Below are 22,654 nucleotides of genomic sequence, written 5' to 3' on the forward strand. Positions count from 1 at the left end.
CTGGTAGGCACTGAATGCCACACACTTCACTCCTTATTTCTGGTGACTCTGGAATGTGCATCCCACTGAGGATTTGCTGAAGCAGCAGGCACTGCCCTGGGCCAGGCATCAGCTGCTCAGTTACTCCCTCATCCTGCTGCATGATACAGAAGAAAGGCTGAGCGCAATTGCATTTGGCCAAGGCTACTATATGGGACAAAGTAGTGCTGTGCCAGGAAGAAACATTCACTGAAGTGAGACATGGTGAGTGTGGCAGGCAGCTCTTAATGTTTTAATGCAGCTGAAAACAGAGAGTCAAAGCAGGAGGGAGGATGCTAAAAGAAGAGATGAAGATACACCAGGTCCCATCCCTGCTGCACAGAGGATCTTCCATACCCACAACTCCATGTGGAGGCAGGAGTCTGACATCACAGCTGCTTAGCGTTTGCAAAAAACTCTGCCATGAGAAGAAAGGGGAAGCTGGTAGCTATGGGTATGCAGCCAGAAATCAGAGTAAGTAGTAGAAGTGCCAGGCAAATCTGCAGGTGCAGAACAGCTGGATTTGGAGCGTATTAGGAAGCAAAGAAATATTACAAGTTAGGCTGATCAGCCAGAAGATGGTAGAGCTGTTGATCGTGATTCAGGAAAAGCAGATATGGCCAAGAAATACTTCTGTGCTATTTTTAGGAACCATATTATGTGGCGATGAACTTTTCCATCCCCACCGATATCAAACAAAACACTGAAGAGCAATTACTAATGGTAGACACTTCAAAATTAGCAGGTCCAGATATTGTAACATTGGCTTTACAAGGATTTTTCAGAGGCCTGGGTGAGGAACTTCACACCTGGTTGGTAAGCTTTGATTGTCAGAGTTAACAAAAAAAAGACCCCAATGTTTTGAAATAATGAAATGAACGATCTAGGCAATTATAAACCTATCAATCCAAGACTGATCCCCAGCACAGCGATAAAATGCCTCATAAAGAGTACAGTGCATCAATAATTAAAGATGGGAAGCAGAATTTGGCAATACAGTGAGGATTAGAGGAGAATAAAGCTTGCCGTCCTTCTGTTTTCAGGGCTAATCAACAGCATTACTGCAGTAAGAGGTTGCTGTATACTCTAATCTCAGAAAAGCATTTGATTTGGTACGACATGAGGCTTTCATAAAGAAGCAAGAGCAACATCAACTCAGTACAGGACTCCTGAGCTGAGTTAAACTCAGTATAGCGAGGAGCCTCAAACGTGAATGCAGACTGGGAAATACCGTCCAACAGTTCTGGTTCTAATGTGGTCCTTTGGGAATCTGTAATTGGTTTCCTGCTACTCATGTTATTTTTTCATCTGTGTCATGGAAAAAAAATATTGAAAGTATCATTTAGAGTTTGTTTGGGTATATTTTGCAAGAAAACAATATGCATTTGTGTACAGGCTAGGTGTGGCAGCCAAAATGAGGCAGTACTTACAGGAGAAGAGCAACCTGGCTTTGGAAATAAATAACTCTGACAAGGACACGAGGTCCCTGCTCATCGCCAGCTCATTTCAAGTTCCTAATGCCATTTGTTATGGCTAATATAATTCTCAGGAACATCTTGAAATGGGAAAGCAGGTAACCTGGCTGCAGTAGGCTGCTCCATACTGACGGTGGCATATAAGAAAGCTGTCGGATAGCTGAAAATGCATACCAGAAAAGCCATGCGGCTTATGAAAGAGCTGGAAGATGCATTTTTGCAATGCAATTCTTCTGGAGAATAATCCATTTAGTTTGTTCCAGGACAGGGTGAAGAAGAACTCAGCATATCCTATAAGTACACAATGAAGAAGCAGGACGATACTATTCAGTGGCTGAATACTTTCTGGGGCTGGAATTTGAATCCAGGCAAATTCAGACAAGTAAGAAGCACGTATCTGACTTGCACTGACCACAGTCCAGCAGTGCAGTATGACCGAACACACTCCCATCAGAAGGCAAATCACTGCAGATAATGGCAAGGTGAGAGCCGTGAGCTGATCAGAGGGCAGGAGAGCAGAAGTGGGAGCTGCTCTGGAGAGCCTGGCTAGTGGAGAGCAAAGTGCAGGCTGAAGAGATGAAATTGCAACGTGAAGGTGTTGCAGGAGCACCCGAGGACTGAGTAACGCATCCAGATCGATGCGTGTGGCAATTGTTTGGTAGCTATTTGCCATCTCTAGTCACAGATTCCAGCCCTTCATTCTTGAAACACAGCAAATCACTCCATGGAAGCAAGATTCAGCAGAAACCCATGAACACTCAGGACTGATTGAGGTATTTTCTTTCCTTTCACATACAAAGCACCAAAATCTCACTGGCTCTCTAAGCAAAAGAAACTTCTGGTGCTCAGACAATAGGATCGTGGAACCCTGATGCTTAAAACAGCAAGAAGGAACAAAAAGGACACGTAAACTCTAAACCTCAGCTTGAGGAACAGAACTTTCCTTCTGCCCATTTGTAAGAGGAGAGAAAAGCAGTACTCCTCTGTACCCCCCCGAGACTTCAAGCCCTTCCAGATGAGACGTAATCACTCTGGAGAGCTGCTGGGAGCTTTTGTTCAAGATTCCATGCAACTCAGAGAGAAACAAGTGCCACTTGGGAGCGCTGTGTTACACTAACAGCCGGGATAAAAGGACGCAAAGAGAAAGGTCTGCCTGTTCCCCATCGCTGCCTGCCGTGCCCCTGCTTACCCAAGCTCTTGCTGACTTACTGGTGGCATTCAGGATGAGGTAGCCAACCGCACCAGACTCTCTAATTATAGCATGACCAGTCACTAATTACTGTTTGACTAACCCACTGCTGTTGTATTATCGTGCTAAATGAATGATATCCTCTGGCAACGTTTACAGAACTAATTTCCCATTCAGCCCGAGGAGCCAGAGAACGAACACCAGGGAAGAGCTGAAGGTCCCACGCGCCCTGGAGGACTGCTGAGCAGGCTGGGAATTTTCCAACCATGGCATTTTCAAGGCATTGCACCTATGTTGTCAAGCCCCAGATGTTACATTGCATCACTCATGGTTTGGTAAGACCATTGGTCAGATCAGATCAGGCCGGCGGGTCCACTCCTTATTCTCAAGTGCAAAGCATCTCTGACCTTCCAGCAGCCATAACCACCTCTAGAATGACACAGTGCGAGGTGTGCAATACCTGCTGTCCTTTGGCACACAGAAATATAGCAGAGAATCATGAGCAACTACGGTGTACTTTTTTCTTAAAATAATGGTGAGCTTTCAGCTTTGTTTCCCCTTTACAACAACCTGTTAAGACTACAGCAAGGTAAATACTACAAAAAACATGCTGAAAATACGCATCCACGTATTTAAACAAACGTTCTTCTGTTTTAGGGTTTGCTTTCTGTCAATATCCTAGCAAAGGAAGTGACTTGCAAGAAAGCTCGTGGGAACAGCAGGGTTTGAACCAAACATCGTGCATTATTCATTACTAACAAGCACTGAGTTTGCAACGTCAAGGAATAGCTTTCAGTCATACGTGCCCTGTAGTTATTGATAGTGAGGTCTTCCTAATTCTGGAGTGCAGCCGGACTCGGGCATGATGCTCCTGTGCTAAATGGGTGTGGAGGTCACGCCGTGTTCAGACTGCAGGGGGGATGGGAGGACGGGATGCTCTGCGGCAGCAGGAGCAGGGCCTGGCCTCACAGCACCGGCAGCATCAGGGAAGTTTGTTATTCAGAAATCTGCTGGTTTTAAGCATGAAAAAGGGTTGGTCACAACCAGGTGAACCAGCTTAAGGAACGAGCTTGGATTTCTTGGATTGGACCTGTCTCTCCAACGCCTAAATCACGCCTTTGTGGGTTCATGTGGGGGCTGAAGTCTGATGTGGACATGGAGGTTATACGTCTGCTTCATCTACAAGCTATCTGTCGTCATTTTTTTAACCAATATTCCCTTGGATATTGGTTGGAGCCCTGCTCCTCCGTCATCTCCATACTTGTTATGCCCAACCCTTGTTGAATCCAATATGCATCAGCTGGGGCCTGGGTGTGACCAGCTCTGAGCAGAGAATCCAAACTATGCCATAGGAAGCGGAAAGCAAAAGTCAGTGAGTGTCACTAAAGAAGATGCAGAGGGGAATTCACGCCCTGCTCAGCACATCCCTGCATGCTCCAGGCATGTAAAGGGCAGCACAGCAAGTACACAGCTGTGGGGGATAACAGCACTGCTCTGCACACTGTGGAGCTGCTTCTAAGTGCACAGAAAGAAGCTTTAAAAGTTGCTATTGTGATTTTGTCATTTTGTCCTCTCTTTGTGGAGTTCAGTGATACACAATGGAGGAGAAGGATGAGCTGCAGCCTACAGATGCAGTTTAATATTTTGAGACTGCTTTTAAAAGTTGCTATGTGGGTGTCTGCAAAAGGATCTATTTTATATCTTTTTTTTTTCCCCCCACTGCTAATGAAACAACCAACTTCTACTCATACTTACACCATCCATCACAAAGTAAATAAAAAGAATCTACTTGTCCTAATAAGAAGTTGTGATGAACAAAATTAGTCAAAAATAAATGCTCTTGTTGGGAAACAAGATCCAGACGTGTCTGCCAGCTGCAGTGTGTAAAGGTCCAAAATACAGCCTGGATACATGGAAAGAAATGTCACTGTTGTTGAAACAAAGGCAGATAGCTGCATGAGGGGCATTTCTATTCATGTTCCCCAGGGCTGGAGCAGAAAGCCAGCCAGGGCTTGGTTCATGTGATGCTAATGGGACAGTCCCAAGTCCCCACAAGGAGGTGGGTGTGAGTGGAGCTGGGATGACAAAGAGCCACAGGGAAAGAACAGCAGCAGGGAGCGTGCGTATGTTCCCTGCTTGCTGCTGGCAGAGCCTCTCTCATTGAGCAGCACGGGAGGCACAAGCCGTGACAGCACTGAGCATGAGGTGAGCTCAGGGCCACATGGCAGGTGTCAGCAGCACAGCAGCTGAGGTGTGCTGGGCTGTACCTGCTGCCTGGGGTGCTCAGCCTGCGAGATCTCGTGGCGGAATGAGCTTCTCTGTGCTCAGCACAAGAGCTCTGTATTTTGTCATTTGAAGATGAGTTCCCTTCCCTGAGCTATGCCTGTTATCCTGGAGATAACTCATTTCTGAGGTCTTGTGAGCTTGTTTGCAGACAGGCGTCTGGGGAGCACCACCTGCCCTCTGGAAACGATGCTTTGTTGGCACAATTCGGATGACCTTCAGTCAGCTTAAATACAGACAGCCTAAACAAACATTATTATAAAAGGAATTTAAAATGCCTGTTTCCTTGTGTTGTATAAGGAGGGGTGGGGAAGTTATGGATCCACCTGCAAGGACAAGCGCTGCTTATAGTATGGAAAGCCTGTCAATGTTAGTGCAAGGAAAGCATCAGCATGTGCTGCTTGGGTGCGCTCTGAGCATGCGTGGGTGCATGCAAAGATACCCTGCGTGCAGGGTGAGCTGCCCTGGCTGTCCACCCATCTCTCCAGGGTGTACACCTGGGTATAACCTGTGCAGCAACCACCTCAGCTGCACCTCCAGCTCCCCGTGTCTGCCCCACAACCGCTCCACTGCTCACACAGCGATGTACAGGAAGGTGAGCATTAGCTCAACTCTTAGCTCCGACCATGCTTCAAGCCCACGGGTTTACATCAATCCAGATTTGAGGCTTATGGGAGGGCACCAAGACTGCCCTCCCACCTCTATTGGAGCACATAGAGCTAGGCAGCCTGGGACCACACACAGCTTGTGCCCGGCTGCCCTGGAGCCAAGCTGTGCCAGCCATCTCCACTCAATGGCTGAAACCTTCTTTTCATGTGTCTAGATAAATGGCCCGAGAGGAAACCACAGTGTTTAAAAGAAGTAAAGCAGAACAGTGAGAATGGCTTCAAACAGCTATAAACAAAGGCAAGGCCCTTCCAGGGAGCCAGAAGCAAACCAGGTACAGCTCTCTCCACCCCTCCTCCTTCTCTGCTCCCCTCTCCAGCACAACACAGAGCACAATGACCATCACAAAGATGATATTAAACTCCAGGACTGCCATTCCTGGTTTAGGTCCCATCTCCTCACAGCTCACACCCCGTGGCCACGAAGCAGTCGCAGCTTACCCTGCACCAGGCTGCACCGGGCAAAGTCTTTGCAAACCCAGCATCATCCAATCAAACTGCTACAAACAAACTAGGCAGCAGCACAGCTCCTGATGGCTGTAACTGTTGGAATGTTTATTCGCCCTATGAGCAAACGGATGAACGCTTTGGCACAGTTATGGATAGTAACACTTGTCTCACTTTAAGAAGCTTTTACGGGACTTTGTAAACTTCTGTTATTAAGTATAACTTCTATCTTCTGGACAGCCACAGTTCCTTTGGAGTGGGATTGCTGCACACAACGTGCTTTTCGTTAAGACCGAGTTCCTGTTTGTGCATAAGTAAACCCCCACTCTAAGCAATGGAGTTGTATTTGCCCCAGAGCAGGAGGAGAACATCTTTAAGTCTCTTCTGACTCTTCTTGTGTTCCTTGGGAAACCTTCTGGGAAGCAGTGTCTGTTTAAATGTATCAAGAGGAGAGCTCTGTGCACACATTCCTGCACACGCAGAGCCTGGTGGATGAGGGAGCTGCAGAGAGAAACGAGGAGATGCCTAAGAAGAGGGCTCACTCGGGACAGAACGTGTACAGGGCTGCGACGGACCCCATGCTTTTCTCGAAGCCCATCAGACCTCCAGCAGCTCCCCCGAGGCTGCGGGAGCTCATTGGCTGTTTCCCAGAGCCTAAGCTCAAAACATGGCCTCACTGTGGGTCGTGCTGCCCATCGCGATGTCAGCAAGAAGAGCCCCATTCCCTTTCCAGCCAAGCCAGGAACACTCCCAGGTGGAAACCAGCATTTTCTCCAGATTGATCCAAGGAAAGCCTGTCTTACACTGCGCTGGAATCCTCTCACATTACCTCTGTCCCTGAGTGCTGCTCAGTGCCCGCAAACCTTCACAATCCCTCCATGCACATCTATTTGTAGTAACATACTTCCCCAGATATATTTCACCCTATAATCTCATGATTCATGCAGTACTGCACTCTCTCAGTGGGTCCTAACCTGCCTTCTCAGGAAATTATTCCTTAGAGATGTCATAACCGTGGAGCTGATTCTCTCCCTACATCAGTTCATCCTATTGCCTTCATTAGAGTTAGATGTGATTGCTACCAGGACAAGAGATCCAGCTAACGGAGCTGCGGCAATAAACTCCCTGCAAATCCCTTAGAGCTGAATTGTAGCTCACAGATCTCCGAGCGCTGCTGTCAATGACTTGTTTTTATCATAATTGTGGTTATTAATATTTCATATTCATCACACACACACACACACACAAAAAAAGTTTAAGTGAATAAAAAGCTCTACAAATTCCCTTTTGCATCAGTATTCATCGCTTCTCATTCACCAGCTGCTCGGGGTGGGCTGTGTCTGTTCTCTGTGCTCAGCAGCATGGAAGGGGTGAAACCAAAAGAATGCATGAACCCTAACAAGCCATTAGCATTAAGGAGCTCAGATGATAAACAGTTCAGCAGCAACTGGGTTGGTAGCCTCATACTTAAAAATAATAACAATAATAATAATAAAATCCAGCAAATACATCAATAGTAAGCAGTATGTGTATGTAGGTGGAACAGATTTAATGCATAAATAATATTCTTTGCCAAATGATTTTTCCAGCTGCATAATGAGCTCCTACCAGTGCACGAGAATTTTGGAACACGCTCATGAATAAACGGCAAACTGAATTTGATGCTCCAGTCCATTGTATTAGCAAAATTGTTTCTCATTGACTTGCAGGACGAAGCAAAGATGGGAATGTAGTTCTGGGCTGCAGTGGGGCCATCTCTCCGGCACAGTGATGAGCTCTGTGCCAGCCCTGCCCCCCCGCCATCCCCTGCCCAGGGGCTGCAGCCCTCACCTCCTGACTCCTGGTGCCAAGCAGCTGCTGCCTCCAGGCCCCACCTGGCTCAGACAGCTGTGCCACACACAGCAGGGTTTAAAACAACTGTGAGAAAAGACAAGAAACGATAAAGAAAGGCTGAAGAGTGCAGGGTTTAGACTGGAGGCTGGGAAGGGATGGGGAAGGTCGCACTGCAGCTGCTGTTCAGTGTGAATTTTATTTACAACCGATTGGATCTTCTGTTCTAAGGTTTCCTGCAGGATCTTTTCCAGCAGCCCTACTGATGCAAGAAAGAGGTTTTGTGGGACCTGCTGGCACTTACTAGAATGGTTCATCCAGGTGACATCATTTACAGTGCCCCTTAATGATACTGCATGCAACTAAGAGCCCTGCGTGCTCTGAGCTGATGAGTACCATGACCCATATGTGTTCCTCAATGGGAATTTGGGCCTTGCTACCCTTCAACTCAGCGATCCCAACCGTGTTAACATCACTGACTTTGTTTCCCACAACTGCTTTCATTTTTGCACCCTCTCAGCTGCACACGCAGCTCTCAGTCGCATGCAAAAACCACCGAGGTTGCAAACGAGCGGTAGGTAATTACTCCCCCACTCTTTACACAGAGCCCACAGAGCACTCTCACACAGACAAGTCACCGAGCAGTTTGCAGGCTCGCAATACGGCTGCTTTACTGCTGCAGGCAAAGGCTTCCACAAGCCCAAACAGTCCAACTGCCACCATCCTGGAGCACCTGGCCTATAGAGCCTGTGAGAGTGACCAGCGACAGGAGCTGAAGCACCAGGATGCTGTACTGCAGGCAGTGCAGCACGCTTTGCTCTGCTCCGTTCAGCAGAGATGCCCTGAATCACGGACCCACATTTCCCCTGGGAGGCCTTTGGGAGCCCTTGGAAGCCCTTGGCAGCAGCCTGCAGCCCTATGCAGGGCCAGCCCAGCTCTGCTCCTGTTTCTGATCCTAGTCCTTCCCTGTTCTTGCTCTGCTCCTGCCCCATCTCCCACCACGACAGAAGGTGGAGGAGGGCAAGGAGGGCAGGATGGAGGACAGGCAGGGGAGCACTCTCTGAGCCTTCCCAGCTGTACAGAGGTGGCTTAAAGCTTTTCAGCAGCACAGATTCCTCCCCATCCCCTCCTTGCTTTCTGAAGACTGGGAAAGGGGGTCCTTCAGGCATAACCCCTCAACTGCAAGGAACAGAGGATGTCTGTTAGAGCACACAGAGCGTTAGCAGGAAATGCCACTGACACCTCTGTGGTGGTTCTTTTTTTATAAGGCCAGGTCTTGATGCCAGTGCTCACAGCATAGCAGTTTATTCCTGAGGCAGAGACATTCAAGGAGCCATTTAAGGAGGGAAATACAGGTCGATAAAGCAGAGCCCAGCTTTCCTGGCCCTTCCATCAGCCCGTGTCTCACTTCCATCCCTCCCCCTGCCTCAGCCAGCCCCACTGCTGTTTCATCCTATCCCATCTCCACTGCTACAAAACATCCTTATAAAAAGCAATGAATTAGGTATTTGATATTCCCTTTGTGCAGTGCTAAGTTGCATCATGTCCTTCTATGAATGATCCTGAGGCGAATTTGCAGCACGCTTGGCACAAGCTGCTGTCTAACATAGGAAGGGATGCTGTCAGTTCCAAACGCTGACTGAGAATAGCTCGGCTCTTGCCACGCCAGTTACCTCTGAGATATGTTCACTCGAGGAACCGACGGGCAGCAATCAGATGTTTTCCAGCCTGCTTTTCATCACAGCCCATCGGATAGCAGCATACAGTTGGGGAAAGCACAGGGAGGGAGACTGAGACACGAGAATTCATCCACCCTCAGAAGAGGAACTGATTCTGCATTTTTTTTTCCTGCTTATCTTACAGTAAATAAAGAATTAAAGAAGATTGCTGAACATCTATCCATTCAGGCAGCAGCTGAATCTCCTGCTAATTGCTTCGGGATGCTGAGGGAGGAGGGAAAGTGTTGGGACATTACAATAAGCAGTAAATGCTGTGATTGGCAGCTACCCACAACCTTACATCTGCACGTACGCCTCTGATGATAGAAACTGGGGAAATGTTCTTATAAAGACCTCTGTGTAGTGAGGGAAGGTGAACTTAAGGAAAATAGCCTTCTTAACAGGGAGAGAGAAAAGGGGAAAGTCATTCCTCGACATCTCCTGGCTGAGCAAACAGAGCCCAGCCTCTGGGTAGGTCTGTGCTCACAGGGAGGAGCATCCCAATGGAGAACAGTGCCCAGGGCTTCCAGCAGCACCAGCTGAGCAGATCCAACGGAGCCTCTGCACACCACCATCAGGTCAGCAGAACCAGTAAGCAAACAGTTCTTCCCCGTGAGCTTTCTTTGTGATCTTGGCTTTTTTTCACAAAGAATAATGACGAAATAAAAGCAGATGACACTGAAATCAGACTCTTCCCACAGGAAGTTCCCATTTTTTCAACCAGTAAAGCTTCTGTGAATATAAGCCAGGTCTGTCATTTCATTATTTCAGCTCCCCGTTTCTCTCTAGGCAGGCTGGAAAACCATTTCTTAGGTCATGGAGAGACAAACCAGGCAGGGCGAGGGGCTGAGGCAGACCCCGAGGAGCTCTTTGATCAGAACCAGCTGTATTTCAGCCTCCTGGAGATGGCATTCGGTGGCAGAGATTCCACATTCTCCTTACGTCCTCTCCCAGGGCAATACGCGCTGAGGTGTTTCTACAGCCTACCCTAAATCTGGCTGCCCCCCCCCCACAGCGAGTTGTTTTCCTGCCCCCAGCGGACACAGACCCATTACTGCTCTCCTTCCAGCAGAGCTGCCCTCGCCGTGCGGCACCACAATCCCATCCCTGCTCCGCTGCTCCCCGCACACCCCAAGCACTGCCAGCTGCTGCCACTGGGACTCAGCGCTGCCTGCCGAGGCCAGAGAGACACGTTTACAAGAGGAGAGGCTCCAGATAGTCTGGCAGCATCTCTCTCGCTAACAGCAGCGCAGATAAGGAGTGCTGCCTTCCTTAACTCAAGTGGGAAAGAAAGCCCAACTCACCGCTTAATAAAGCGCAGAGAGGCGAAGTAATGTAAACTCCAGCTATGTTTTCCCTGTCTCAGTGAAGCTCTTGCAGAGAGCAGTCCAGAGGACAGCTGGAGGGATGAAGCCATTCCCAGCCAGGACTCCATGGGTGATGTGGATGCTCGTGCTGTCCCACACCAGCGCTATTTTTGCCCGGGTTTGGAGCACCCATGAGGGATGATAAGCAGTGCACGCTCTGTTTGTCATTTTTCTCTGCGCGTGTCGTTGGGGTGCTGCTGTTTTTAGCCAGGCTTTCGGAATTCTTCATCACCTAAAAATGTTCTCCTACGCCAAGAGCAGAGCTTTAAGTCTCTCTTGGGCTCCATGGCTTTGGATGCTCTGATCTGAGGGGCTCTCATCGCTTGTATTTTTATGTTGCTGTTTTTAAATCAAAAACAGCGGTAATAATAAATGCCCGTGGACCTAAAGAGTAATGAAGGATGAGATGGTTGCTAAAGAAGAGGGATGCAGCTGAGGAAGGGAGAGGAACCAACTGGAAAACAGCACAGAACCAAACAACCCTTCAGCTCCATCAGGTGGTGATGCCAAGGGGGGAAGATGAGCTGCTGGGGTGGCAATAAATGCAGATGAGGCAAAGAGAAGCAATCAGTCTGCTGCCAACCGTTATCCCCTGTGCCAAGGACAAGTAATGGTGCTGCTCCCAGAGCACGGCCCTTCCCACCTGCACGGTGCTGGGCAGCCACATATCAGCGGGTGCCAGCAGCCGCTTTCCCCTCATCCTTCCTTCCAAATTCTCTGTGATGTCTCCTACAGAACTCATGGGAAGCACAATCTGCTGAATAGGAGATTTTTTTTAATTTTTTTTTTTTTCTCCGTGCAATCTGTATTTACCAGCCAGCTTTTGTACACCGAACAATGACAGCCTCGTGAGTTTAATGACAGTTTATTGGCATCCCATTGTCACGGCGTTGTAATGCACGAGATCACTCCGGGCTCCTTTCTGTGATCATTCCAGAATAAAGACTTTTAAAAGTTACTGTTGAAGAGGCTATCAACACTTCCAGGCAAAAACAACCCTAATCTCAACATCAGCACTTGGAATGCATCACCTTAGGAAACCACGAGGCTGTGGGCCCCAGAACATCTCATACAACGGGGCTCTGTGATGCTGATGGGGAGAAGGCAGGCAGAGCTCAGCACCTCTGACCACGCTTTCCTCCATGAGCCAAAGTCTTGTCTTGCACCCACGGCTGCCCTGACTCCGTGGCAGACTGTCACCTGCACACTGTGGTGTCAAAGGAGGAGACCATTTTGCTTCCTTCAGGTCAGAGTATCCCAGCAGATCAAGGAAATCATGGGCAGGAGAGAGGAAATTCCCTTTTTCTGGTTTCCTACTTTCCTGGTTATTTCTCACACAGCACAAGTATCGTTTGCTTTACATCCTATTAAACGTGAACAGGGGTGCAGACGGAGCTGCTGCTTTCTTTCAAGAGCTGTTACAGCGTGGATCTGTCAATGAATGAGCCAAGAGGAGTGCTCAGAAAATCACGCACTCATAGAAGGTGTCTTTGCAACAAGATTTGAGTCAGCCCCTCTGAATTTCCCCTGACCTACAAAGCTCTTCAGTGAGTGGATGAAAGCAAAGAGGAGGAAGGGAGGTGAACTCCACCTCCCACCAGCAGCAGCTGAGCTGAGGGCAGAGGGGAAGCCCGGACTCACAGCTCTGCACATCGCAAGCACATCCAGCCCAGAGGAGTCCCACACACCCCACAAGTGTCCCACGGCGTGCTGACTCTGTTGTCCCTTCTCAGAATAAAGGTTTTCTCTGTAAATCTTCTAAGACTAAGAAGGGTGCTGGAGGCCCAGATACTCGACTGCCTGCATCATCCCTCAGAGCACTGGCTTCAGAGCAAACCCATTCAAAAAGACAGGTTTCTCTTTAACCGTCTCTCAAGACCTTTTGGTTTCTGACGCTCAGTGCACACACATATGCCAAATTTGCTTTAAAAACCAGCTCACATTCAGCTTAGATCGGTTTCTTTTCAATGCATCTGAGCAACACGAGCCACTCTGAGATCAATTCTTGGAAAACACAAGCTTAGGAAAGCAAACCAAAACAAAAGATGAGACGTTGCCGCCTTTGAGCCGCCACAGTTTTCAGTCACACTTCCAACACTTCTCAGTGTGACCTCAGTAACACTCAGGCTCTGTGCCTCGCTGGAACAGCAGAAAACCAGCTTGGGGTATCTCGTCTGACAGATGCTTCTGAAATTCATATGTATTGACAAAAAGATGAAGCAGCTAAAATAAGCCCTGTGCCGTTCTGTGTAAAATAAGAGTCAGGCAGGCTGTATAAATGAACTTGCTTGAGTATCTCCAGGAATGGACGATCCACCATCTCTGGGCAGCGCAGCCCAGAGCTCAGGCAGGCTGTCCTGCGGCTCCTCCCACTGCCTGTCACACACAGGTCTTCCCACCACCACAGCTATCGGGAGCTGCAGTAAAAGATGGCTCTGAGGTCGAAGAACCATAGAATCGTTGTATTGTTAAAGTTAGAAGGGGCCCTTAAAGGCCATCTGTTCCATCTCCTCTGCAATGACCAGGAGCAGCCACAGCTCCATCAGTGCTCAGAGCCCCTCCAGCCTGACTTTGGTCATCCATCTCCACGGATGGGGCACTCACCACCCCTCTGGGCAAACTGTGCCTCACCATTCTTATTGCAAAGATCTCCTTCCTTATATCCAATCTAAATCTCCCTCTTTTTGTTTGAAACCATATCCCCATGTCCTGTCGCAGATGTATTGACTTTGGGTGGGGTTCAGCGAGCAGCAGTTCCCCAGCACTTTGTTTGGCAATGGCACACGTGTGTGTGCCTGCTGACATGCAGAGCACCCAGCCCCCCAGCTGAGAGAACTCAAGGATTTGCCTGCTCTCCATGCCCTCAGACCCTGCCGCTTTCTGGGCACACCAAGAAAAGCACCACTTAACCTAATGAGAAGGGCTTAGCCTGGTTCATCAGTGGGGCCCTATTCATCTCTCTCCCGTCAGTAAACAGGACCTCATGTTGCAAGGCACCCGCTGATCCTAACGGCCGTGGTCAGTGAGCAAGACCTCTTCTGTCCTTGCCTGCAGCCCTCTGGCCCTGCACCAAGCCCAGTGTCTCATCACACAGCAAGGAACAGCCTGGAGCTGCCCCAAGCAGGGGTCAAACCACTGCCTGAAAGCATTTCCTTTCGTTCCATCCTCCCAGACACTTTTATATGGGCTGTTTGGAAACCCTCACAGTCAAGTGTGGATTTTAACAGTTGTGGTTTTTTTGTTTCTATTATTATTATTAAAGAAAACAACTGGTTTATTTCTTTTATTTTCTTTTCTTTTTCTCTATTCCCTATAGGAAATTTTGGAATTAATCATGAAGACATTTCCTTAGCTACAGTTTTTCTTTTGTTTGTGTTTTTCGTTTGTAGATAGGAGAACAGACAAGACGATCAGATCAGTCCTTTTCTGGCTTTAAAAATGCATAGATGAAATTGCTGGTAGTATTACTGTCAAGCTGGGCAAGGTTTTCAACCTTGGAGCCTGTTTTTCCATGGATTAGCACCTCCAGAGAGCAGCTGCTCCTTGGGTGATGAGCTATCATCATCTGCTAACCTGTGCTGCTAACCACTGATGAGGGTTTGGAGAAGTCCTTTTTTCTTCTCAGCTTCTAAAAGAAGAAAGTAATGGCACTGTTGTCCTCAGTATAGGGCACAGAGTAAAAAAAATTGCTATAGAGAGAAACCATGGTATCATGTCATCATGACAACCTGTGCTGCTCAACTGTCTGGCCAACACTTTTTCTCAGCTGGAAGTCTTAAGACAGCAAGGGCAGGTGGGGGGGAGGGTGATTTGGAGAATAACCCACGCGCTGGAGCTGCTGGGCTGGGTGAGACCCAACTGCACCTCGCCCCTCACCGCACAGCATCCAGCCCATCTCCATGGGAACTATAATAAGGGCAGAACTCATATTTGCCATCTCAAACCGAAGCAAACCCAAATAACGAGCCGCTCTGCAAGACGCAGGGAGCAGCAGCCACTGCAGCACTGCCATCAGCACATCTGCCTCTGGGGAGGAGAGCACCTCCTGCTGGGCCCCCCACTGCCTCCTTAATTGCACAGAATTGCCCAAGTCCAACTTGTGCTCTTGCAGAGCAATTTGCTGTCCACCGCGCATTGCTGCCCCTCTTGCTGCAACCCGCGTGTCTGCAGCTGCCTGAACACACTGGGGTTGGGGGGGGGGGGATGCTGAATTAATTACTTTCTCTAATAACAGTAAGTCTACTGGAATTACACAACATGATCAGAGTAAAGTCAGCTGCTCTAAAGCCCCGGTTTTGGTTTCACATTCGCTGGGAGAAGCAGCGTTTGGTGCATCCCCATCCAGCCCATGACAGTCCGTGTCCTGCAGGACCGCAGCAGCCCGCAGCTCAACACACAGAGAATGGGGACCCCAGGAAAGCCATTTGTGCACGGTGAGAAGCGATCCCGTGCAGAGAATGACTGCCACTTGGCGCTCACCTCTGTCTTTTCCAGCTAATGGGCTCACATCAGAAGTGGATAATTAATTAATAGCCTTCCCACAAGGGAAGACTTGCTTGAACTCTCAGGAGCTCAGCGATGGCTGTGCCCCGACACAAAGGGCTCTGTCACTGCGGCACGTTGGTGGCTGGGATGTTTCGGTGCAGAACTCTGTGTCTGCAGGGTCCCAAGGGGTTTCCATCAGCTCCTCACTGGCATGACTGAGAGCACCTCCACTGACACCAGCCAGACACCTGCTTCTGTGACCCAACCCGGGCATGGGGCCATCACCCAGCCCCATCCTCTGCTCCTGTACACCAGCAAGCGTCACAGCACTGTCACCTTTCACTCAGTGACAGTTTTGGCTTCAAGCATAAACCCACCACAAAGAACTCCATGTAGTGTGGCACAGCACTTCACTGTGAAGGGCAGCGTGGTGCCTCTGTGCCCTCGTGGGCACACAGCCCTGCACCAGGCAGGCAGGAGCTCAGCCCCCGCAGCACGCTGGTCCTGCTGCTTTCAAGTCAGTGTTTACAAAGTCCTGGGGAAATTAAACTATTTAAGTCTATCCCCAGCAAGGGACTGTTTAAGGAAATAGGATAAACATACCTTAGTGTATAAATACTTATTATTGAAGCAAACACGCAGGTTCACGCACGCGTTTGTTTTGCAGCATGGTTGATGGCAGTGCTGAGGTCAGGCTAGGGGAGCAAAACGGAAACAGCGAGGCCATTCCTGGGCCGGGTGCTGCTGCTGATCCCTGAGACCAACCACAGCCCTGCTGCCCATCACCCCCACCGTGAGCACAGACTGAGCCAGCTCCTGGAAAACTGCACCTTGCCATGCAAAAGTATTCGACTGCTAGAGCCCGGGGCAGAGAGAACCACGCTCCTTTGAGAGGGATTTCAAGCATTTTGTTTTTGAAGACAAATGAAGTCATCCTGACATCACACATTTCAGGCCAACTGCTGCCTGGAGCTTCCAGCCCATAAACCAGGACCGCTCACCCTCCAAGCTGCCCTCAAACCACAGAAGCCTACAGCTATGCCATATTTTAATTACTCACCCTTCTATGAAGTTTCCATAGGGGAAGTTGGTTTGGAGCTAGGAGGGATGTGTCAGGGGTCTGAGGAAATGATACCAGTTTCCTTACACATATACAGCTCCAGATCCTCTCCCCATACCTGAATGCAATGAGAAATTGATAGGGCTCCTGCTCACCCCCTCGGCTTTGGAGCGAGGCTGAGCCAGGTTTAGCAACAACACGGCACTTGGCCTCAGCAGCACGGGCTCAGAGCAGATACAGAGCTTGGGCAGGCTGGCTGCGATGGGGGAGGCTTTGCACTGCAGACCCTGGGATGTGACAGAGCACAGAGCTGCCTGAATTCCCATAGCTCCGCTCCTGGAAAACACCTCCCCTTCTGCATCACTCCAGCGATGTTTCCTATTCTTGCAAAGCTCACCAAGCCTCTCTACCTGCCAACTTTCTCAGCACCATCAGGCTTGCGTTCTGCCCCAGCTGGAAACACCGTGGTTCCTTCCTGCAGGGCGCTGCTGGCAGTCCCCGCAGTTCGCACAGTATCACCCACCGCTCGCCCAGACGCAGCGGCTCAGAGCGAGGAGGCGCACACTGCGACGGCAGATATCAGTACGGCACCTCGGGAGGAATCCCCCCTCTACCTGGCCGCCTATCCGCACACACACACCGACCCTTCCCTCCAGCTCCCTCCGCACCAACTCCGTGCCAAAGCGCTCCCAGCCGCCCGATGCGCGATTACTACGATTTCCATTCACAACCGAACGGACACGTGCTTTTGCACAGGTGCGGTCCCGCAGAAACACGGCGTAAATAAAACGGCAACAGAGTACCGACGGAACGAAGCCGGGCTGCCACCCCCCGCCGCTCGCTGCCCGCTCCCGGTTCCGCGCTGCTTACCGTCCCCGAGCCGGAGCCCGGCGCACGCCGCAGCTCCGACGGCGGTTCGCGTCCTCATCGCGACGGTGCGGAGCGGCACGGAGAGCTGCACACCTCCTACCCGGGAGCGCCGAGCAGAGCTCCCCCCGCCCCGCAGCTCCGCGGACAACGCCCGCCCCCGCCCCGCCCAACCCAGCCCAACCCAGCCCAGCCCAGCGCAGCCCCGGCCCCGCGGTGGAAAGTTGCGGCCGTCCCGTGGTTGAGAGCCGCCAACCCCCCGTCCAGGCGGGCTCAGCCCCCCGGCACCTCCCGGGCCGCTCTACCGACGCGCATCCTCCGAGGCGGTTGGCGGCTGAGCGCTTCGGTCGGGCAAATCCTCCCCCGAGCTCGGCTAAGGTGCTTCGTTTCACCGCGTCGTGACTTTTCAAGCCGACTTCGGGCTCGGATCTCGAGCTACGCGCCGCAGCCCGTGCCGTGTGTGGTGCCCTTCAGCCCCAGCTCCTCCTGCTCCGCACGGCACCGCGGTCCCCTCTTCCCTCCGTGTTTGTGCACGGGCTCCGCGCTGTGCCCTCAGAGCCCCGCACGCAGCCCTGCTCATACGGGCAGCTCACAAACTGAAACCCAATGTATGGGGCTGGGAGCCAAAGTACGGGAAAGTTCACAGACGGACTGTCATAGGCTCACAGAATGGCTCGGGTCGGAAGGGACCTTGAAGACCATCGAGCTCCAACCCCTGCCGTGGGCTGCCTGTCCCCACCAGCTCTGGCTGTGCAGGGCCCCATCCCACCTGGCCTTGGGCACCTCCGGGGATGGAGCACTCACAGCTCTGGGCAGCAGTGCCTGTGCCTCACCGCCCTCTGGGTGGGCTTGAACCTGAAGAAATACCCTGTAACAGTTTGGGGTCCTCTCTGCTGCCGGCTGCGGCTGAGAAGGGCCATGGGGGGGTGGGCTGCAAAGCCGGCTGTCCCTGCGTGCATCTGAACCTGAGAACCGGCCGTGCTGAGCCCCAGCACTCTCATTGCTTCCGTCGTACTTCCTCACACCTCTTTTTAATGCTAATTTCTCTCCAGGATTATCAAAGGGTTTATTCAGCACGGATGGGACGCGTACAAAAATGTAATTAAATTTTTAAAAAAGAAAAATTGGAAAGGATTGCAGAGGCCGATAAGGCTGCTGCTCACTCCTCTCTCCTCCCCTCCTCCTTTTTTCCTTCTGTAACAATAATAAAGCCGAAGATCCCGTTGAGGAAAAAAAAGTGGCCGTGTGATTCATCGGCCCTGAATCACAGCGCGGTGCAGCAGCACTCACTGCCTTCCTCTGCAGCAGCAGCTCCAGCACTGCTCCACATCACTGCCACGGCGGTGAGACGGGGAGATAAAACCCGCTGGGCAGGACTGCTTTGGGAGCGCGTGGCGTGCTGGCTTTGAATGCAGCATGGTCCCCTGTGCTTCACCGTGTGGGACAGCCTTTGTTGAAAGGAGAGCCTGAATAAATCACGTTTCTGAGGGTTACACCTGCTGTCAGAGCACACAGTTCTGCCCTGGGGCTGAGGAGGGGATTCTTCCTCTTTCCCATTTCAAATGTAGGCTCTGGTGGGGGTCAGCTCGGTGTGGGTGCTGTGCAGGTCCCAGCAGCAAGCAGAGCCCGGCCCTGAGCCGAAAGGTCCTGCAGGGCAGCGGGACACTGGGCTGGGTCTGTCCCTGTGTGTCCTGGGAGGGAGAGCACCGTGAGGAGGTGAGGCACTGGGAACACTCTGCTCTCCATCTGACTGAAAGCACCTGCCGATGTGCTGCTCTCCTTCCTTAGAGATGTGTCTCTCTGCTGTCACCACCTCCTTTCTCTACATTACTCATTACCAGACCAAGGAGCTGTCAGTGCACTGCTCCATCTCCATGCAGCCACACTCCTGGGCTCACAGTCACAGCGCTTAGCCTGACATGAGACAGAAAACAGCTGAACCATAAGGGATCACAAGTAAGGGGCACACAGAGGTGGGAGCCAACCTGAAGCCTGTAAGTACACAAAGCCCAGCAGTTGCAGAGTGAGACTGTGCTTCTTGCCAAGCACTTTGATTTATCCACTGTACCTTATCCATAAGTCTGCATAGACATAAATCTAAAATCCAGTGTAAGACAGGTCTGACTTCTAGCTTTAGAGATGCGTAAGATCAATGTCCCGGTCCCAGTTGTGCAAGGCAGAATATTAAACGTCTGATAACAGGGGACAAGTTTGTCTGCCTTTCTTTACAAGAGATCATTTTTTGGAGACCATCTCCCCATTTACAACTCACGAGCTGGAAGCTGCTGAACCACCTATCGGGAATGTGAGGACAAGGGAGGGCGAAATGACAGCTGACAAATCAGGCAGTGTGGGTCGGAGCACATGTGGGCACCCGATGATAGTTCAGATCCCTTCCAACCCAAACCATTCCATGGTTCTGTGGTTCCGTGATTCCAAGAGCAGGGGAGGGCCGCTGGGGGGCAGGAGGCAGAGCCCACCCCATCCCACTCATCCCCACGGACCCCACAGGACCACAGCAGCTCGGAGCCCTCGCTGGGTGCTGCTGGATCTGCACAGGGGCCGCATGCATCGCGGGTCTGCCTGAATAGTGATAACTACACGTGGCTGAATAAAAGCCATGTGAATCACTCATCACAGATTACTGATAGTATTAATTCTACCTCTTCTGCACTCAGGATGCCCACGAGCCTCCCTGAATTTGTTTTTCCTCCTTTATTACATAGTTTTGGAGATGAGGGAGCATAAATCCAAATCATTTTACCCCTCAGGGCAGGATGGGATACGGGGTTCCATGCAAGCCAGTGCACACGTGGCAGGATTGAAGGAGGTAACGGGATCTGCTCAAGCTGCCAAGGCCAGGTGCTCAGTGCTACACCTCATAAGTGAATCGCTTTGTGCAAACCAAGTGGTTCAGCACAGCACAGCTGAGCCAACCAGAAGTGCTGGTGCTCTGTGAGCAGTACTCAGCTGCTTCCTCTCAGAGCACTTCTTGCACACCCCGACCTCTGCCTGCTCACGTCGTTATCCACCAAGCGTGGAACCAAAGCCATGCAGCCACTGCTAACCCAAAACCCATTCAAACCAATTTGATCCACGCTGGATTTGCATGGCTGCTCTTATCCAGACAGGCATTGCCCATCCCATTTGCAGGTACAGGTACGTCACATCACTCGGAGGGATGAAGGTCCTGCTGTGCTCTGCCACTTGCCCTGGCCGGCCGTGAGCCCCCAGCTCGGTTCACTCGTGCAGCCCAGGACTTCTCTGCTGCAGATGGCTGCACGGTGTGAGGGATGAAGGCTGCTGTTTCCATGGCAGCAGTTAGACGACTCCACTTGTTAGCAATTCTACTATTAAAATGCAAATAAAAATTACACCAGGAGAGCAACTTTTTCCTTCCCACTCAGTGGCCTTTGGGAGTCCTCACCTCCAATCCTTGCTGGAATCCTCAGGCTATCACTGTGTCTATTCCCTCCCAGTTTTCCCAGTCTAGCTCATGGCACTGCATGAGGGCTGGGGTGGTGCTGGGGAGCTGCACGGCCTTTGGAACCCCTCAGGTCAGCTCTGGCCCCACTGCTGCTACCCACATTCAGTAGCGAGAGGTTCCCAGTGCTACCCCACTGGCCCTGGGGTGCCTGCAGCACCTAGGAAGGGAACCCCAAGCCCTTTGTGGGATGGAAACCCATTAGCTGAGTGCTCTCCTTGCTTAGTGGAACAATGTTCTCCCGACCATTCATTCCCCATCAAAAACCTTAACACTGAGAAGAAAAACGGCGGGACGGTTCTTTATCCATAGCTGCCCAAAAAGAGGAGAGCAGACGGGAGCCCGCAGGTGGTGTCCCAGCCTGTGCCGGCAGTCGCACACTCGGGCAGCGATGATTCTTACAGCCAGCGCCCACCCAACTGCAGCGGAGGACTCGGGCGCTGCTTCTGGGCCAGTGGCGCCCCCTAGCGGCACGGCGGCGCCTGCGGCGAGCGGCCCGACGGCGGTGCTCTGCCGGCGGTCAACGGAGCGCCGCCGGTCCCGTTTAATCCTCCGTAGCCTCAGTCCGGTGTGGAAAGCCGACAGACCCATCGGTGGCTATCTCCCAGTTTGTAGCCGCACCTATCAGCTGGTAATTTGTCCAGGAAAATGGTCGTTGAGAGCTCAGGAAAACACCCGGCACGGGGTGCGTGCTCACACAATCATAGAGTCGTTTGAGTTGGAAGGGACCACTAAAGGCCATCTGATCCAACCCCTGCAATGAACAGCGACGCCCACAGCTCCATCAGCGCTCAGAGCCCCGTCCCACCTGTGTGTGCCTGCAGGGATGGGGCGCCCAGCCCCTCTCTGGCAGCGGTAATGCAGAAGATGTGGTCACACCTGCGTGCAGCTGCCTGGGCCTGCAGACCCTGAGCTGGAGCCCGGGGCAAGGAGCGCTCCCTGCAGACCCTAACTTAGGTCTATCGTGAAGGAGACCTGTCCTCTGCACCCCTGTATGGCCAGGGCTCACGGCTCTGCCTCACCTCGTGGCCTTGCTGTGTTCCTACGTGGGCTTCTCAGAAGAAAGTCTTCGCTCTGACGCAGTCGCATCAGCTTCGAAGTTCTTCTGCTGAGAGGGCTGCACACCACCCTCTGTTTCAACCCTGCTTTAAAACATTTGAAGCCACATCAGAAACCCCTTCTCAGCCACCGGATAGAGATCTCTTCCTCCTTCTGCCATCTGAGCCACCAACAGAGCCCACAGCTGGCTTAGGGGAGCACAACCCCCACACATTCACTCCCCCAGCACCAGCTGCCTCCAGTGAGGTTTTAACTTTCATTTGCTCCTCTTCTTTTTCTTTTTAGGAGCCCCAACACCACCACCTGCAGCTCACTGATTTTCCTTCCCACCCAAGGTTTGCCTGCCTGGGAAGACCTACGTGGGTAAATGCTATGCTGTGGGACATGCCTGTGCTGGGAGCACGCTGTTTTATCATAGAAGTAACTCCTGGCATTAGAGAAGAGTGTGTTTCCAGGAACAGGCAACAGGGGCAAGAGCTGCAATCCCATATGCTTTCCAGAAGGTGAAGCAAACACCAATCAGCCACGACAACCTTTATTCCCTAAACTTCCCCAGAGGGAGCATTTCAAAGCATCAAAAGGATTCAAACCTGTCCAGCTGCTGCTGCGGCGTAATTAACAGCTGCACAGTCAGCTCCAACCACAGCTGACAAAGCCTGAGCAGCGATCCTCTATTTATCGCACTCTTGGAGTATTTATAGATCTCA

General features: G+C 51.2%; 1 protein-coding gene across 7 annotated transcripts in view; it reads right to left on the bottom strand.

Annotated features, from left to right (window-relative positions):
- HTR4 (5-hydroxytryptamine receptor 4) overlaps positions 1-22,654 on the bottom strand; it is a 109,635-nt gene that overhangs the window by 84,889 nt on the left and 2,092 nt on the right. For 4 of the 7 annotated variants that reach the window (XR_001468808.4, XM_015293658.4, XM_040647128.2 and 1 more), the window contains exon 1: positions 17,408-17,565. The gene's annotated coding sequence lies outside the window, so the exon portion shown is untranslated. Of the gene's footprint in view, positions 1-17,407; positions 17,566-21,910; positions 22,031-22,537; positions 22,618-22,654 lie in introns of those variants that run through there. The other 3 variants (XM_040647127.2, XM_046900520.1, XM_046900519.1) reach the window with 2 other exon arrangements.

Source organism: Gallus gallus, chromosome 13 (genome assembly GCF_016699485.2).
Source record: "Gallus gallus isolate bGalGal1 chromosome 13, bGalGal1.mat.broiler.GRCg7b, whole genome shotgun sequence".
Classification (NCBI taxonomy): Eukaryota; Metazoa; Chordata; class Aves; order Galliformes; family Phasianidae; genus Gallus; species Gallus gallus.